Below are 19,894 nucleotides of genomic sequence, written 5' to 3'. Positions count from 1 at the left end.
TCTCTCTAAGTTATTCCAAGTGTATTTGATGTTGTGTGAACCATTTGAGGTGTTACACTTGGGGCACACGGCTCTTAAGCATCAAGGAATCAAGCTACATAAAAAGGTATGTCTTCAAACTTGTTTTATTACCCAAGTATCAAAGATTGTATGCTAGATAGGGTACTACCTTGGAATATTCATATTTGCATGTATAATAGAGAAAACATAGATCCAAGGTATTTAGGGTTGCATGTACACTTAGGAGTGTTAGAATGCTCAAAACCCAACAGTGGTATCAGAGCCTAGGCTTGTTTTCATGTTATACTTGCTAAAATTGCTGAAAAATCAAAGTTTTTTGATATCTGAACAGCAGACTCGCCGAGTCCATAAAGGGACTCGACGAGTCCAAGGCAAAACTCATCCAACTCGGTGAGTTGGTTCGTGCACTCGACTAGTTGGACCCCCAGACAGCATATCTTCGACTGTTTTGGCTAGAATTGGACTAGGAACATTACCCTAAGCTGTTTTTGGACTTGTAAACCTGTTTTTGATGTGGTAATGTTCATGCTAATCCATATTCAAAGATAATTGTCAATAGATTCATGTTTTGTATTAGTTTAAGGATTAGGCTAATTACATGAAAAAGTTTGATTTTTATTATCTTGTTCTTATGAGTTGCTTAGATTAATAGAAAAAGTTATGTGAAAAATGTGTTTTCAATCCAAATTTGTCACACCCTCAAATCGGAACGGCGGAAACGTTCGGGGGTGGTTGACGTCATGCGTAGTATCACAACAGTTGTATCATAGCAAGCATAGTAAACACAACCAAACATTGAATACATATATGAAAAAGGTTTACATTGTTTTAATACAAGGTTTTATTCATAACAAAAGTAAAATCGAAATACGTGACTCTAACGCGCCCACTTCTCCAAAAGCCTGGAAGTACCTGTCTACTAATTCCCTGAGAATACAAGTAGTTTTGAGAGAATATCAGCATAAAGCTGGTGAGTTCATAAGCGTTTAGTTTTTGGTGGAAAATGTTCTTTGATCCTTTTGAAAAGTGTTCCTCAAGAAAATCCTATATTTTCTTATAAAAAGCATGTTTGAAAACCCATTCCTTCCATGACTTCCAGATTCGTACCAAGATACGTACAATCCAAGGTGTCGTGGAATGAATATGAATATCCGTTGATTACATGATAAACAAATCCGTTTTGAATAGCCGGTTTATCCCGGGAAAATCCTATATTTTCCCTAAAGGTTGATGGTTGATTATTCGTTTTAAACTGAGGTATGCAAGTATCTACCATACTCGTATTAATAAAAGTAGTTTTCTTTTAAAAACCCTGGTTACACCCAGAGAGGTATATTAGCCTTAAAAACTAAATAAAAGAAAACCGTGATGAACTAAGTCATGAAGATATTATTATTAATACCCTCCAGTAATTAAATCGGTTATTACTTTGAGGTTAGTTCACTTGATTCATTATTACAAAAGTAAATTCCTGTTATCTAGGTTTTGAGTTTCATGACCATAACTGACTGGATAAGGCACGTACCGGGGCCGGTATCCTCAATGACTTTGTCACCCGGAGACCTGCCGGTCCAACTGTAGATAGCAGCGGGGTGCGGGATTGTCAGTCCCGTATAGATCTATACACAACAGTCACTCTCTCCCTACAAGAGATTCTGGTCACAAGTGCTAGTCCTACACTCTGATTCTGTGGGAGTGTTACCAAGGACGTGTCTCCAACTTAGACTAACAAATTTACGAGTAATAATACTGAAAATCCTTTTTATGATTTGCATGAATCCTTTATAAAATAATACATTTTACTACATGATTCACGAGTTCGTTACCCAAGTTTTGAAAACTGTTTCTACGAGTTGATTTCTTAATTGTTTGGTAAACATGTTTTCCATGTTAAAAGCATACTGAAAATATAATTATCTTAAACAAAATAATATATTTTGAGCACAAGTTTCCTTGTACTTTTGCTTGTATTCACACCCCCCTGAAAACATGAAAAACTCGAAAAAAACGTAGGGGTATGAACTCACATGATGTGGGTGATTCAACGAATATGCACGTAAGGATGAGAAGTTCCACGAATGAAGTCCCGAGACTTAACGAGTCCTAAATGACATATAATGGCATATATTGACATAAATATAGTGTCTAGAAGCAACCAAATGCAAGGAAACACCTCACGGGACTAGGCAAACACTTTGACTAAGTGTTGGAATCACATGTGATTGAACTAAGGGGAGTGTACGGCCACCTATGGAGTTTACGGCCATGAGTTTACGGCCAAGGGAGTTTACGGCCGTAAACTCATGGTCAATCTTGCCAAGGTGTGTGTTTTAAGATCCTACAACATCCATTAAAGGTTCAAGGTTTAAGGCTTGGACTTTAAGAAGGGTTTGTGGCTAAAATGGCACACTTATAGGTGTTTACGGCCATAGGTTTACGGCCCATGAGTTTACGGCCGTAAACACTCGAGGAAAAGTGTGATTCGTGGCGTTTCTAGGTCCTTTCTAGCCTCTTGGAAGTGTTCTAAGTCCCATGCATGGCTTAAGGAAGGGTTTAAGACCAATAATTGACCAAAACTGGAGTTTTCGGCCAATGAAGGGTGTACGGCCGTACACATGGTTTACGGCCGTAAACCCCGTTTGGGTTCATGACTTTGGGTTGATTTTTAGGTGAAAATGAATGGTTTCTAGTAGATATCAAGCATAGAGAGTAGTTACTTACTATAAGGAAGCTTGAATGAGGTTTTTAGCCACCAAGAACTAGTGTGTGTTCTTGGTGTTCTTGGTGAGAGAGAAGATCTAGAAAAAGATGAAATTTATGAGATGAAACATGGATTTCATCACTAGAAAAGGGATTGAAACACAATAGAAGTGAATAATCACTTACATTTTGAAGATCCTTGAGCAAAACTCGAAAGTTGTAGAGAGAGTAGAGAGAGAAAGTCCTTTGAGTGCTTAAAGCTTGAAATGAAGGCCAATCATCTCTTATATAGGGGTGAGTTTTCGGCCAAGGGGTGGGGTGGGGGGTTTACGGTCGTAAACTCGAGTTTGCGGCCGTAAACTCCTCTTGAAGGGGTGTTTGGCCCGGATGCTACGCTTTGACTTGGAAAAACTCATTCTTGAGCCCAAAACTTGATTGCACTGAGTTTAAAATTTTCCGTTAGACCCAAACTAAAACTAACGAGAACAGAAATAAATCCGAATTGATTTATTTTTAAACGGTTCGTACAAGAGAAATTTCGGGTTGTCACATCATCCCCCCGTTAGAGGGAATTTCGTCCCGAAATTGAAGAATAATGATACGACTCGTGGACCTAAAAGAGATGGGGGTACTTCTGTTTCCTTGGGTTCTCATGCTCCCAAGTGAATTCAAGTTCTCGTTTGGTATCCCAGTGAACCTTCACTATCCGGATACGACGTTCGTTTCGTGCGCTTGAACCTTCTGGTCCATGAGTTCAAACGATTCCTACACGAAGTGTAGACTCTCGTTTAAATCGATATTGTCGAGGGGAATCGCAAGTGTCTCATCGAACAGACACTTATCTAGGTTCGACACGTGAAAGACGGTATGTATGTTGCTAAGTTCTCTAAGTAAACTAGCTAACCTGGTCAGAGGTAATGATTACAGGTATACCATGAAAACGGATTACTTCTCGAAGGTAGACACAGGTGAGTCTTTCCTTCTTGTATTCGGGCTCTCGCCAGATGTTTCAGCGGATCTTCACTATTGTACCCGCTGGTTCTGATTCATACTGTTCGCATGGATACCTTCGGTTTTCGAAGAGAGATGAATTTTTGAAGTTCGCATCTAGTTTGTTGTTACGAGCGACGAGAGTTTTGCGTTCAAACGATTTAAGACAATAGGGTTTGGTATAACATAGACTCAGTCGGACTAAACAGGATGACGTCGTAGAATCGCGCGTTAAGTTGGTTTGGAAGGATCGCTTTGTTAGAACATTGATGCCCCTGGGTGAATGTCTCTGGTGTTTTCTGTGTTTGACTCGAAGTTAACAGGTACTACTAACACGAGGGTTCTGATGTTTTGAAGCTATGAACTTTCATGAAATGGTTCTTACTAGATCTCTCTATGATTGTTTGGTGTACACAAGCTACAACTGAACCTAACGTATTCACTAAGCTATCATAATTTACTCATTAGGGCTTTAAATCTTATAAGAACATCGTGATTCAATTTGGAGGAGGAAGTAATCACGATTATGAGCAATTATTGGGGTTTGCGAAAACATACCAAAACATAGCAGGGTTCTTTGATGCTTCCTCATTCGCTGAGGTCAGACTCCTCCCGTTTCCTCATTGTTCTTCTCTGTTGGGCAGTCTCTTTTGAAATGTCCCATTTCTCCACATGTACCGCACACTTGAACTAAGCTAGCATCGGTAGTGGAAGTGATGTGTTGGGTCGGGGTCTTTGCGAAACGAGTTTCCAGGCCATCCTTAACCCTTGGACAATTTCTTTCGAAATGTCCGGGTTCGCCACAATTGTAGCAAACTTGATCCATCATTACGCCAGTAATCGAGTTGTTTGGTTGTGCAGGTGCCCTGCAGTATCGTGTGGTGTGTCCTTTCCTGTTGCAGTTCTTACATCGAAGTTTACGACACTTTCCTACGTGGTGGAAGTTGCATTTCTCGCAACTTGGAAGTTTTCCAGCATATTGCCGTACTGGCGTTGGCACTGGTTGGGCGGATGTGGTGGCTGTAGGAGTTATCTCGGGTTGTAGTCTCTTGGCAATTTTCTGAGACGACTTGTTCTTCATCTTGATCCATAATTTTCGTTTGGCGCTCTTAGGTTTGGGAGTTGGAGTGTCCTCCAGAATAATCCGTTGTTGGTCTCCTGGTGTGTTGCTACAGTTCGAGGTGTGGAAACTTTTCCCATTCCCATTTGGGTTGTTAGCGTTAAGAACAGCTAGGGCGGCTGTTACGGTTGCCGTGACAGTAGCTTGGAACGTAGCTGAGTCCATCTGGAGGACTGGTGTCTTACTGGTGGGTTGGTTATGTTCCTTCGGAGGCATGATCTGCTATATGTCAAGAAAAGAAGCTTGTGAGCAACAACGGTTGCCTTTGGATGTATCCTAAATATTTATCTATGCATTGGGATTTCCTATTTTTTGCTATCTGACTCACATTGATTCGACCCACATCCCCATGATGTGGTCCTAACAAGAATAGAAAAAGATTTGAATGCAATAAAGTTCACATACAATAAACTTACGAACTCCTTGTTGTTCAGCTCATTGCGCTGGCTGGATAACTCTCACATTCTCGTCGGCTCTGGATGATATGGATGTTTAGCTCTAAGGGTAGTTCCGGGGATCAAGTCGATACGGGATTCAACTTGACACTCAGAAGAAATCCCTGGAATGTATTTGGGGAAGACATCAGGAAGGTTGCAGAATTCGGAGATGCTCTCGAGGTTTTTAACTTCTTGCGTCTCATTGACAACATGAGCCAGGAATGCATGGCATCCCTTTCACAGATACTTCTACGCTTTGGCGTAGGAAATGATACGAAGGTTTGAACAAATTTTATCACTATAACCAGTGAGGACTTCATCAGAGGAAAGATTGAGACGAATCGCTTTCTCGAAGCAAAGGATATCAGCATGATTTGGGGCTTAACCATCCCGTGCTGATTAGGATATCGAAGCTTTTATGGAGGCTGATATGAAATCGATGGGGAAAAGGAATGATCGTCTAAGTACATCTTATGATACATGTTTTGAGGACAAAACAGTGATAGGACTTTGATGAAGTTGCTTCGTTTGCATGCTACCGGTCTAAGGTATACTTTTGACAATGATAATCTTTTACTGAAATATGATTGTTGCCCTCATAATTGAAACTAAGATTACACATATTTCGGAACCCTTGACCTAAAAATAGGTCTAAATCATACTAATACAGAGGACATCTTGGCAATAAGAAAGACATAGATGTTTACGGAAAAGAACTACTCAGAACATAGATATGAAAGTTATTCCTTAGACTAAAAAGGAAGGATGAGTAGAGTATTCTCCTATCGACGACGGGCACTCCTCGGACGGATCCTTAAGTTAGCCAGCTGGCGCTCCATGTCAAGGAGGCGGCTCTTGTATACTGTCTGGCGCGCTCGGAGCTCTATGACTTCAGCTCGAGTGGTAGCTAGTTCTTGTTGCAGAGCTTCATTATCCCTCGTAGTTCTCCCATGAGCAACTTCGAGATTGTGAATGCGGTTCGTGTTGGCATCCGAGTCTGCCTCAAGCTCCATGGTTCGATGAATGGCTGCCACGTATAGTTCAACGTTGCAGGCCACTCGGCAGACTATGATTGGAAGGGCTCTGTCTGCGGAGCCTCCTTTGTTCACATTGTAGAAGCGGCGATCACCATCGTACGGCTGGGTTGGCCTTGTTCGTGACTCCATCTATCCATGCTTCCGACCCACATTGGTGTTGGGCCTTCGAACTCAAGTCGGGAGCTAGAATTTGGTATCGGGGCTACTTGAGGCAGATTCTCGACTTCAGGTTCTGAGTCAGTCTCTTCAGGAAATGGTTCGGCGAGGTCATCGTTCAAAGGAATCTCATGGTTCTCTTCTGGCGCTGGCTCGAGCCATCCATCATCTCCTTGGTTGGAAAAGTACAGGTCGCCAGGGAGATGGAATCCGGCCATGCTATCTACGCGAGATAGGGGTAAAGGGATAGTTATTAGGCATCGAATCTAATAATACTTCCAATGTGTTATAGGTACATGATTGATTCTTGAGGGATGGATTCTTGGGTAAGTTTCTGGTTCGGTCGTTATAGCACCCTAAAATACTCATATAGTATTTTTTAACCCTTATGTTTGATTCTAGAACTCTTCTGGTATCTTGGTAAGTTTTAGGCTTGCTGCAACACCACAGTCACTCCCAAGCACATGTTGGTCATGTCTCGAATGAATATAGTTGATCAGGCTATATTGACCCTAGACATGATTACATAACTGCCCAGGTTTAACCGCAATGTCCAACATCCAAATACTTTTGTTTTGTTCTACTTATGACACGGATTCTGATACTCGGGTATACTTATATACTTTTATAAAAATTCTTGTATTTTTGAAAGTATACTTTTAGTTTAGAGCACTTAGGCCCCTTAATGTTTATAGTTGTATACCATGTAAGGTTCGGTATACTTAGTTCACTATAAACAATAGCTCTGATACCAATCTGTTACACCCCCAAACCGGAACGGCGGAAACGTTCGGGGGTGGTTGACGTCATGCGTAGTATCACAACAGTTGTATCATAGCAAGCATAGTAAACACAACCAAACATTGAATACATATATGAAAAAGGTTTACATTGTTTTAATACAAGGTTTTATTCATAACAAAAGTAAATCGAAAGACGTGACTCTAACGCGCCGACTTCTCCAAAAGCCTGGAAGTACCTGTCTACTAATTCCCTGAGAATACAAGCAGTTTTGATAGAATATCAGCATAAAGTTGGTGAGTTCATAAGCGTTTTTTTGGTGGAAAATGTTTTTTGATCCTATTGAAAAGTGTTCCTCAATAAAATCGTATATTTTCTTATAAAAAGCATGTTTGAAAACCCATTCCTTCCATGACTTCCAGATTCGTACCAAGATACGTACAATCCAAGGTGTCGTGGAATCAATATGAATATCCGTTGATTACATGATAAACAAATCCGTTTTGAATAGCCGGTTTATCCCGGGTAAATCCTATATTTTCCCTAAAGGTTGATGGTTGATTATTCATTTTAAACTGAGGTATGCAAGTATCTACCATACTCGTATTAATAAAAGTAGTTTTCTTTTAAAAACCCTGGTTACACCCAGAGAGGTATATTAGCCTTAAAAACTAAATAAAAGAAAACCGTGATGAACTAAGTCCCGAAGATATTATTATTAATACCCTCCAGTAATTAAATCGGTTATTACTTTGAGGTTAGTTCACTTGATTCATTATTACAAAAGTAAATTCCTGTTATCTAGGTTTTGAGTTTCATGACCATAACTGACTGGATAAGGCACGTAACGGGGCCGGTATCCTCAATGACTTTGTCACCCGGAGACCTGCCGATCCAACTGTAGATAGCAGCGGGGTGCGGGATTGTCAGTCCCGTATAGATCCATACACAACAATCACTCTCTCCCTACAAGAGATTCTGGTCACAAGTGCTAGTCCTACACTCTGATTCTGTGGGAGTGTTACCAAGGACGTGTCTCCAACTTAGACTAACAAATTTACGAGTAATAATACTGAAAATCCTTTTTATGATTTGCATGAATCCTTTATAAAATAATACATTTTACTACATGATTCACGAGTTCGTTACCCAAGTTTTGAAAACTGTTTCTACGAGTTGATTTCTTAATTGTTTGGTAAAAATGTTTTTCATGTTAAAAGCATACTGAAAATATAATTATCTTAAACAAAATAATATATTTTGAGCACAAGTTTCCTTGTACTTTTGCTTGTATTCCCCCCCCCCCCCCTGAAAACATGAAAAACTCGGAAAAACGTAGGGGTATGAACTCACTTGATGTGGGTGATTCAACGAATATGCGCGTAAGGATGAGAAGTTCCACGAATGAAGTCCCGAGACTTAACGAGTCCTAAATGACATATAATGGCATATATTGACATAAATATAGTGTCTAGAAGCAACCAAATGCAAGGAAACACCTCACGGGACTAGGCAAACACTTTGACCAAGTGTTGGAATCACATGTGATTGAACTAAGGGGAGTGTACGGCCACCTATGGAGTTTACGGCCATGAGTTTACGGCCAAGGGAGTTTACAGCCGTAAACTCACGGTCAATCTTGCCAAGGTGTGTGTTTTAAGATCCTACAACATCCATTAAAGGTTCAAGGTTTAAGGCTTGGACTTTAAGAAGGGTTTGTGGCTAAAATGACACACTTATATGTGTTTACGGCCATGGGTTTACGGCCCATGAGTTTACGGCTGTAAACACTCGAGGAAAAGTGTGATTCGTGGCGTTTCTAGGTCCTTTTTAGCCTCCTGGAAGTGTTCTAAGTCCCATGCATGGCTTAAGGAAGGGTTTAAGACCAAAATTTGACCAAAACTGGAGTTTTCGGCCAATGAAGGGTGTACGGCCGTAAACCCCGTTTGGGTTCATGACTTTGGGTTGATTTTTAGGTGAAAATCAATGGTTTCTAGTAGATATCAAGCATAGAGAGTAGTTACTTACTATAAGGAAGCTTGAATGAGGTTTTTAGCCACCAAGAACTAGTGTGCGTTCTTGGTGTTCTTGGTGAGAGAGAAGATCTAGAAAAAGATGAAATTTATGAGATGAAACATTGATTTCATCACTAGAAAAGGGATTGAAACACAATAGAAGTGAAGAATCACTTACATTTTGAAGATCCTTGAGCAAAACTCGAAAGTTGTAGAGAGAGAGTAGAGAGAGAAAGTCCTTTGAGTGCTCAAAGCTTGAAATGAAGGCCACTCATCCCTTATATAGGGGTGAGTTTTCGGCCAAGGGGTGGGGTGGGGGGTTTAACGGCCGTAAACTCGAGTTTGCTGCTGTAAACTCCTCTTGAAGGGGTGTTTGGCCCGGATGCTACACTTTGACTTGGAAAAACTCATTCTTGAGCCCAAAACTTGATTGCACTGAGTTTAAAATTTTCCGTTAGACCCAAAATAATACTAACGAGAACAGAAATAAATCCGAATTGATTTATTTTTAAACGGTTCGTACAAGAGAAATTCCAGGTTGTCACAAAATTAATCTAAGAGTTGATTCTAAAAATGTGTTTTTGTAACTTGTCCTCAAGTTATGTGAAAAGTCACATTTAATATTCATAAAACTCATAAAGTTTTCCATAAGTTATGAATAAGGAAGAGTCACATTCTTTTAATGTTTTAAAGTCTTCCATAACTTGTCCTCAAGTTATGGAAGTTGAAGAGTTTTTTGTATTAAAACTACTTTAAACACATAAGTTATGGAATAGAATAGTTTTGAATAGTTTCAAAACTGTAACACCCAAAATTTTCAAACAACTTTTTCATTTTTAAATCACATAGTTTTCATAAAGTATTTCACAAAAATCCCATTTATTAGGTTTACAACTCAAACTCCGTATTTGTGCCATTTAAAATCCAGGATCCTCAATATGTAACTCTTCCACTGGTGTGTACAATCAAGCCGTTGCCGTCCCGTGATCCTGAAAAGAAACCTGAAACACATAACACAGTAAGCACAAAGCTTAGTGAGTTCCCCAAAATACGACACACAACACATATTAGCCACTCGAGGCTATAAATCTGTTTGACCCTCTGGTCACTGTGTCTCAGTGGGACCCTCCAGTCCCATAACTCTGTGGGCCCTCTGGCCCTAACTCTATGGACCTTCCGGTCCTAACTCTGTAAACTCTGTAACATACATAGCATAAATCACATAGAAATCACATCATGCAAAAGCATACAAAATACCCTGTCACATAACTCTAATTACCACTCTAGGTAAAGTATAGTGAGAAGACTCACCTCGGATGAGAAACAGCTCCTATTATCACTGCTGCTACGCACCGGACTCTAACTCTGTGCCAAACCCACAATAATCTCAATTAGGAGCCAAGTCCAACCTCTCACTTATTGGGTCTAGAGATAGACCACCTATCCGCCCATTAATGCCCTAAGTCCATTGGGCCTACCATGGCCCAATAATAAATGAGCCCACACACGGCCCAATTCCCAACCAAAAAGGCAAGTCCAAACCAAAGGCCCAAAGCACATACATCCACTTCTCTAGTCCAAAACTCAATTACATGAGGTCCAAAATCCCAGCCCAACACTCAAGGCCCAACAATAAAGCCTAGTCCAAAATCATATAGAGAGATTATGCGGGGCGTACCTCCTTGGTACGCTCAGCGTACTCAAGCGTGCATGAAACTGATCGGGGACCTCAACCCAGTACGCGGGGCGTACACTCAGTTTTGTTTAATCCCTTTTCTGGGTCTTAACCCATCAAGACCCTGACTCAACTCTTGGATCTGGACTTCCTAACATCTCTTACTCCATAAAGTTAACAACTTTAAGCCTTTGCATGGCTGATATGGTCACAACACATAGAAACTCTTACTTTCTAAACCCAAAATGCTCATAACTCATGCATGGGTAGATTCACACGATCAAGGCCTTATTTTTATGGTTCTCCATCACTAGAAACACTTAAAAGGACAGGTTATTAAGCTCTGGAGTGCATCAACTCATAAAGCCTCAAGCTTGGGACCAAAAACCCTAAAATGGACCCTAATATGCACAAAACAAAAGAGTGGGAAAGCTTGGAGCTTTATACCTTCAAATGGTGCTCTAGCCCCAAGAAAGCTCATATCCACAGCCTGTTCTTCAACTTCACTCCCTTCCATGCTCCTTCTTAACTCCCAAAAGCCCATAAGATCACAAACAAACCATCATGGCCACACACAAGCTCAAGAACGGATATTAGGGTTTGAGAGGGTTTATTAATCTGAGGAAGGTGGCCAGAAATGAGACCATCACTTTCTTTATATAGGGACACTTCACTTAATTAGGGTTTCCTTCTGTGCCTAGTACGCCCAGCGTACCTCCCCCTGGTACGCCCAGCATACTAGGTGGTTCTTGCTTAAGGAATACGCGCATCTGTACGCTAAGCGTATGCATACGTACGCCCATCGTACTTCTCCGCCAAAATTCTCAACTTTAGGGACTTATCTTGCCAACTCTCCAAACTTTCATAGCATCTTTGAAATGACTCGAACTCCAAAAGTCCTCATGCCTACGGAAAGGTAATGAGATGCCCTATGATTCTAACAACTCGCCTCAACCCGAGACCTCCTAGCCCCCGACTCGTGGCCCATGAACCTTAATCATGGATAATCCGAAACCGGATGTTACAATTCTCCCTCACTTGAATTAGATTTTGCCCTCAAAATCACTCCGTAACCCCACAAAGATCAAACCCTACTAGCCGAGAAGTACCGCCGAAGGTCCTCAAACCAAACGACAATCACTTCCAAAGATACTTGATCCCACCAGGAACTCCTGACCCGAAAGGGGCAGACCAAACTGCCGCTACGGTACTTAATCTGAATCTTCAGAACTTGAAAACTCTTGCGGTCTACCTCTTGCCAGACCACTCTCGAAACATCACCCTGTTAATCGCCCACCGACTAACAGACTCTAAGAACACTCAAACAACCCTGATTCCCTGATCGATCCCGATCGAACTCAAGAGGAATGGAAAGGTCATAACCCACTAATGACCCACCGCCTGAACAACTATCATAGCTTATCCAAAATAATGAATCCCAAAAATCTGACTTCCATCACAAGAAAGACCACGCTCCCTTGGAAGCGTCCTCTGACTTCCATAGACATGAGCCCCAACTTCCTCTTAGATTTCCCTTTCAATACTGAGCACCAGGTCAGCTCCCGACCCAAAAGATGAACCTCCAAGGTCACTTATTGCAAACCAAAACGTCTCATCGACTCCCTTCTCACAACAACTATCTCGGCTCATAGCGACACATGGTCATGAAGTTCACCTTACCCCAAGCGAATGCTACACTCCCAACTGAAGGTCGACTCAGCCCCGACCTATGTCGTTCACTGCTCATAGTTCCATGCCTCTCGCGGTACTTCCCGTACCCGAGTACTGACCTACACCGGTCTAAGGCATCAGATGATAAACAATACCCCTCAATATGGAATCCATCTCTGAATCCGACATCTCATTCCACCTACTCAATACACCACCAGAATTAAACTCAAATCGAGAGTCTGGTCTGGCACAAAAATTGGAACCAATCGTCCCAATGAACACTCAACTCGTGACCCATGATCTGCAACCCACGCATACCTCTCTGATCCACCTCCCTTTGGTTCACGAAAACCACCACTCAAATCAGAATATAATGACTTCCGACAATCATGGAGACCCCAGTCTCGCCCTTGGTTCGACCCCAGGCTCCCAAAAACTCATAGATTAGGGCTACTCAAGCCTAAAACTCTTCTGTCTCATGCTCTGATCAAGAATGCTTCATCATAACAACCTCTTGCTAACTAGTGTGTACTAAAGTTCCTCATAGAATCACAACACCCCCTCTCTGACTAGTGAGTACTACGGCTCCCCGTAGCATCACAACACCCTCTTCTGACTAGTGAGTACTACGGCTCCCCGTAGCATCACAACACCCTCTCTCTGACTAGTGAGTACTACGGCTCCCCGTAGCATCACAACACCCTCTCTCTGACTAGTGAGTACTACGGCTCCCCGTAGCATCACAACACCCTCTCTCTGACTAGTGAGTACTACGACTCCCCGTAGCATCACAACACCCTCTCTCTGACTAGTGAGTATTACGGCTCCCCGTAGCATCACAACACCCTCTCTCTGACCGATGGGTACTGCGGCTCCTCATAGTACCACAACACCCTTTCCGTTTGGCGAATACCACGGCTTCCCGCAGCATTGCCACACCTTCTCGCTATCTGGTGGATACTACAGCTCCCCGTAGTATCACTACACCCCTTTGCACTAACTCATTAAACTGTAGCTCTCCGAAGTCTCACCCCACTAGGCTTACCACTTCACAAACCCATCCTCAGATCGACGCCGCACTGTGATCACTAACTCATGCTCTGCGGACTAACATAGATAGGTACCCACACTCATCCAAAATGCATCATAAAATCTGACGACAACCGCCATAACAAAACACCTTTCCCTGCTGCAATTCACCTTCTTAAACGATCCCTCTTCATGCCAATACCCGAAGGGCTCCCACCGGAATCGTAGATACTTGATATACCACTTGCCGCCTCAAACTCAAGACTCTAAAAAAAATTCGGAATTCAGGGCATCATACTCGGACACCCCGGAACACCATCGCAGAACATCACGATGTCCTGCCTCAACCACCGATCCCATAATTACGGCATCATACACGGATACCTCGATGCATTCCCTCAGGATATTATAACAATCCTTCATTTCACACCACGTGCAACTTCGGAGTATCCCAACTCTCAATTAAAACACTGAAGAATCTATAATGACTCGGAACATGATAACAACCATCCGAAACTCCCTCCTATATTGCTCCAAAAATCATGCAAGAACACTCATAATGACCCTGAAGTTGGCTGCCCAATCAACTTCTTCCCTTACCATACTGCATATAATAGCCTATACTCTGAACCAGAAATTCTCAACCGCCGAACTAACCTTGCAAGCCAACCACCTCATATTCACCATTTTAACCTTGAAGGATTCCTAACCACCATAAGGTCTCCGACCAACGGCCACTTGCCGTGGAGACACTCATCCTTTCTCAAACACGTACCACATGCACTATCTCGCTCTGCACCCCACCAATAACCCTGGTCTCAGGAGTTCACACCATAGGCCTCTCTATCCAGTTCTCTAACTGCTCTTGAACAATTCTCTGATCTCCCAAGAAGTACTCGGTTCTCCCCCACTCAGGGTTCGAACCATCACCAATTGGTTTGCCAACAATCTAACCCACAGACTGTTTTTACCGATAATATCGCACCTACTCTTGGAAGGTGATACGCAATGCTCGATGATCTCCCTGATGGAGGTCAAGCAATTCCAAATACCCCGAATCTCCGATGAAATCCTCAGAAACTTCTCACCATGACTACCTCTAGTCCTTCAGAATCTTGCACCATCCCACAACCGGACATCTCAACTGTCCAGTCGTAGCCCTGACTCTCAGTCCAAAAACAATGAACTATCATATTCCTCATCCTCGACTCTTCAACCAACGTTCCATCACGTGGGTTGTAATAAGAGTGGAGTCCTCATTACCAGACTCAATACTCATCATAGACAATAAGAGCCACCGCCCTAATGTCCTCTTCTTGATCGTCTGCTGCTGCAGCTAATACATGCCCTACTATGCTCAAATAGGGTGTATCCTTGTCCTTAATCATCTCGGTCCCCACTGACAACCTGCTCATGCTCTAACATTACCTCTCGACAGACATACTGCCCAAATACTCTGATGAAAGATCGTAACCAAAGCTACCCTACAGGGCTCTCCCCCAATCTTGGAAACCGAAAATCTCAATACCTCTCATGTTTCCTACAGGAACAGAAACAACACCGCTCAGGTCACAGCAAAAGACACCTCCACCATCGGCTGATTGCTCAACTCAGGCTGTAATCCTCTATAACCGCCATCTCTACTCATTCCTGAGTCTTGCGACTCCAATTGGCATCTCACCAACAGTCCCTCGGGGCTAACTCGATTTCCCTATTAAGGGATGCTTCACTAAAACTCGTTCATCATGGCCCTCTAGCCCCATACTCTTCCACCTCTGATCTCGGTCTAACCAATCACCATGGGGTAACTGGTAGAACCAATAACACTAACTGCCACGGTTCATGGTACTCGAACCACGTGGCCACCTCTCGATCTGCTACAAATCATGGTACCCGAACCATGTTATCTCTTCTCAATCCGCTACGAATCATGGTACTCGAACCATGACATCACCTCTCGATCTGCTACAAATCATGGTACTCGAACCATGGAATCACCTCTCGATCTGCTACTTAGAATCCTTCAGAATACTCCCTGCATCGAGTATGGATCCTCTGCTTTCAGTAGTACGGGCCCATACTACCTGCCACATCTACCCATACTCTCTACACGGACCATCCCAGATTCCCTAAGTAGCTGTTCAACCTTCTTAGCCGTCAATCTTATTACGCGTGCTCGCTCCCCACCGACATGCTCTACTCTGTCAGCGCACTCATCTGACCATGATCACCCCTAGGTTCTCCCTAGGTCCTCACACTTCTCCGCCATCAGCTGCTGAAGAATTCCTAATGATGTCAGCCATCTACCTCCTGAATATCGTCATATTCACTTAGTAGCTGACTCCCATCATCGAGAGTCCCACAAATCATAAAGCAAGCAGCATTCGGGCATCGAATGAATACGTAGAACTCACTCTAGGTGATAACTCCACTTTCTCTGCTCATACCCAAAGATATCACCGAACTCTGCAACTCTACCCCTCGCGGGTATCTAGCTATTCTCTCGATTAGGCTCCATAATGCTCATCTAGGCATCTCTCCTAGATTACTCCTGTACTCAAATCCTTCTCTACAAGGATTCCTGCTAGATTCTCCTACTCAGCACATACTCGGAAATGCATAACAGATAACAGTAACTCCTAGGCTAAGGCATCACAAATCAGGCCACTCTAGTCCTAACATATGAAATACCTAGCCTATCTCTAGCATGCATAATATCTCATAGCATATCTCATAAATATCTCACAATACAAACGTAAGGGTATTTTGGGAAATCACCGTTCGGGCTCTGGCTGATTGTACACACTGCTCTTCTCTGCTCTTTCAAAACTTTTACTCTTTGAGAAAAATTTTGTGATTTAATTTTGAAAATCTCTCAAATCCTCAGTTTGAGTTCAGATACGCCCGAAGGTGCACCCGAATCCCTCAAACCAAGGCTCTGATACCAACTTGTAATACCCAAAATTTTCAAACAACTTTTTCATTTTTAAATCACATAGTTTTCATAAAGTATTTCACAAAAATCCCATTTATTAGGTTTACAACTCAAACTCCGTATTTGTGCCATTTAAAATCCAGGATCCTCAATATGTAACTCTTCCACTGGTGTGTACAATCAAGCCGTTGCCGTCCCGTGATCCTGAAAAGAAACCTGAAACACATAACACATAACACAGTAAGCACAAAGCTTAGTGAGTTCCCCAAAATACCACACACAACACATATTAGCCACTCGAGGCTATAACTCTGTTTGACCCTCTGGTCACTGTGTCTCAGTGGGACCCTCCAGTCCCATAACTCTGTGGGCCCTCTGGCCCTAACTCTGTGGACCTTCCGGTCCTAACTCTGTAAACTTTGTAACATACATAGCATAAATCACATAGAAATCACATCATGCAAAAGCATACAAAATACCCTGTCACATAACTCTAATTACCACTCTAGGTAAAGTATAGTGAGAAGACTCACCTCGGATGAGAAACAACTCCTATTATCACTGCTGCTACGCACCGGACTCTAACTCTGTTCCAAACCCACAATAATCTCAATTAGGAGCCAAGTCCAACCTCTCACTTATTGGGTCTAGAGATAGACCACCTATCCGCCCATTAATGCCCTAAGTCCATTGGGCCCACCATGGCCCAATAATAAATGAGCCCACACACGGCCCAATTCCCAACCAAAAAGGCAAGTCCAAACCAGAGGCCCAAAGCACATACATCCACTTCTCTAGTCCAAAACACTATTACATGAGGTCCAAACTCCCAGCCCAACACTCAAGGCCCAACAATAAAGCCTAGTCCAAAATCATACAGAGAGATTACGTGGGGCGTACCTCCTTGGTACGCTCAGCGTACTCAAGCGTGCATGAAACTGATCGGGGACCTCAACCCAGTACGCGGGGCGTACTAAAATTACGCGGGGCGTACACTCAGTTTTGTTTAATCCCTTTTCTGGGTCTTAACCCGTCAAGACCCTGACTCAACTCTTGGATCTGGACTTCCTAACATCTCTTACTCCATAAAGTTAACAACTTTAAGCCTTTGCATGGCTGATAAGGTCACAACACATAGAAACTCTTACTTTCTAAACCCAAAATGCTCATAACTCATGCATGGGTAGATTCACACGATCAAGGCCTTATTTTTATGGTTCTCCATCACTAGAAACACTTAAAAGGACAGGTTATTAAGCTCTGGAGTGCATCAACTCATAAAGCCTCAAGCTTGGGACCAAAAACCCTAAAATGGACCCTAATATGCACAAAAAAAAGAGTGGGAAAGCTTGGAGCTTTATACCTTCAAATGGTGCTCTAGCCCCAAGAAAGCTCAGATCCACAGCCTGTTCTTCAACTTCACTCCCTTCCATGCTCCTTCTTAACTCCCAAAAGCCCATAAGAACACAAACAAGCTCATCATGGCCACACACAAGCTTAAGAACGGATATTAGGGTTTGAGAGGGTTTATTAATCTGAGGAAGGTGGCCAGAAATGAGACCATCACTTTCTTTATATAGGGACACTTCACTTAATTAGGGTTTCCTTCTGTGCCTAGTACGCCCAGCGTATCTCCCCCTGGTATGCCCAGCGTACTAGGTGGTTCTTGCTTAAGGAATACGCGCATCTGTACGCTAAGCGTACGCATACGTACGCCCAGCGTACTTCGCCGCCAAAATTCTCAACTTTAGGGACTTATCTTGCCAACTCTCCAAACTTCCATAGCATCTTTGAAATGACTCGAACTCCAAAAGTCCTCATGCCTACGGAAAGGTAATGAGATGCCCTACGATTCTAGCAACTCGCCTCAACCCGAGACCTCCTAGCCCCCGACTCGTGGCCCATGAACCTTAATCATGGATAATCCGAAACCGGATGTTACAAAAACTTGCCCTCAAGTTTTGGAATCTGAAAAGTTTTTCCCTTATGAATACTTTAATTCCAAGTTAAGCCCTTAGAATTTTAAAAAGTTAAAATTCAACCCTTATACTTTATAGTATTATAAGTTAATAATATATATATGTATAAGAGCAAGTCAGTCTTACCGTTAGTAGGCCTCATTCACGAAGCCGGTCTATAAGGGGGGTATAAGGTTACTGCCTATAAAATGGCAGTTTAATGGGTGTCCACTCTCACCCACCGCTTCCTTGACTGGTGGAGGGTCGTTAGCCAAACGGGTAGGACAAGGACTATAATTCTCCCTTCATTAAAAGTATTAATGATAAATACTAAGTAACTAAACCTTTTATAAATTCCCAATCTTAGTTACTTAGGAAAATGTGAATAATGTGCTAATCCATGAAATTACACTTTGCACTTTGCTTAAGTCGGTTAGTGGAGCGCGTGTGGTTAACCGGCACACTAGCTGGACTTAACAAGGTAGGAAAAGGGTAACTTAATATTTATCATAGTATCGGTGGAGCGCGTGTGGTTAACCGGCACATCGATTAAGGGGTAAATATTAAGGGTACCAAGTAATTTGCATGGTTACTTCACACCTTGTTTTGTGATCCTCGGCATCCCAGTCACAAAACCTGAAGGGCACACTCGAGCTTGAAACATGCCATTGAAAAGTTCAATGAATCTCAAAAGATCTAGGAGTTTCAAATCCAATTAAAACCTAATATTTCTATTTCGTTTTTCATGGTGGAAATTGGCGAATCGTCATTTGCCTACCTTCAAATATTCTATAGCTTGGATCACGGCATCCCTCTTCCAAGTTATAAAATATTGTTTTGGGTCCTAGCCTTAATATTTCATATTGGGTGTTATATTAAGGACTTTAAATAAACTATCTTGAATATTTCCCAAAAGATGTCTAGTTCAGACATCTATGATCTTCCCAAATCTCTTGGAACTTCACTTCCTCCACCTCCTCCAATTATTCTCCCTAACCCACAAGTTCAAGGTCAAGCCCTATTGGCAAGCAAGGTCTATGTGTGATCGCATCTTGGAGATGAAGTCACATATTGACAAGCCGGGAGAGTTGGGTGTCAAAGTCTTAAGAAAGTTGGATGTTCAATCACTTTCTAAGTCACATGGTGAGTTCCTTTGGGACTACTATGAAACAGACTATGACATGACCCTTAAATGATCTTATCTATTTGCTTGGTGCTGCTGAATCAGCAATGATTTGGAGGACTAGTAAAGCAAGTTTTATTAAGAAGATCAACTTCCCAAACCTTAAATGGACATTGACAATGGTAACATTGGATATCCAGAAAAAGCTTTCTCTTCCCAATGGAAAGGGATCGGCCATAGTCAACTCGGTTGACCAAATGGTAAAGAGAAAGTCTAAGTCTGTGAT

This window comes from Lactuca virosa, chromosome 6, assembly GCF_052849685.1.
Source record: "Lactuca virosa cultivar CGN04683 chromosome 6, Lactuca_virosa_CGN04683_v6, whole genome shotgun sequence".
NCBI classification, from domain to species: domain Eukaryota; kingdom Viridiplantae; phylum Streptophyta; class Magnoliopsida; order Asterales; family Asteraceae; genus Lactuca; species Lactuca virosa.
This window is presented reverse-complemented; position numbering follows the sequence as displayed.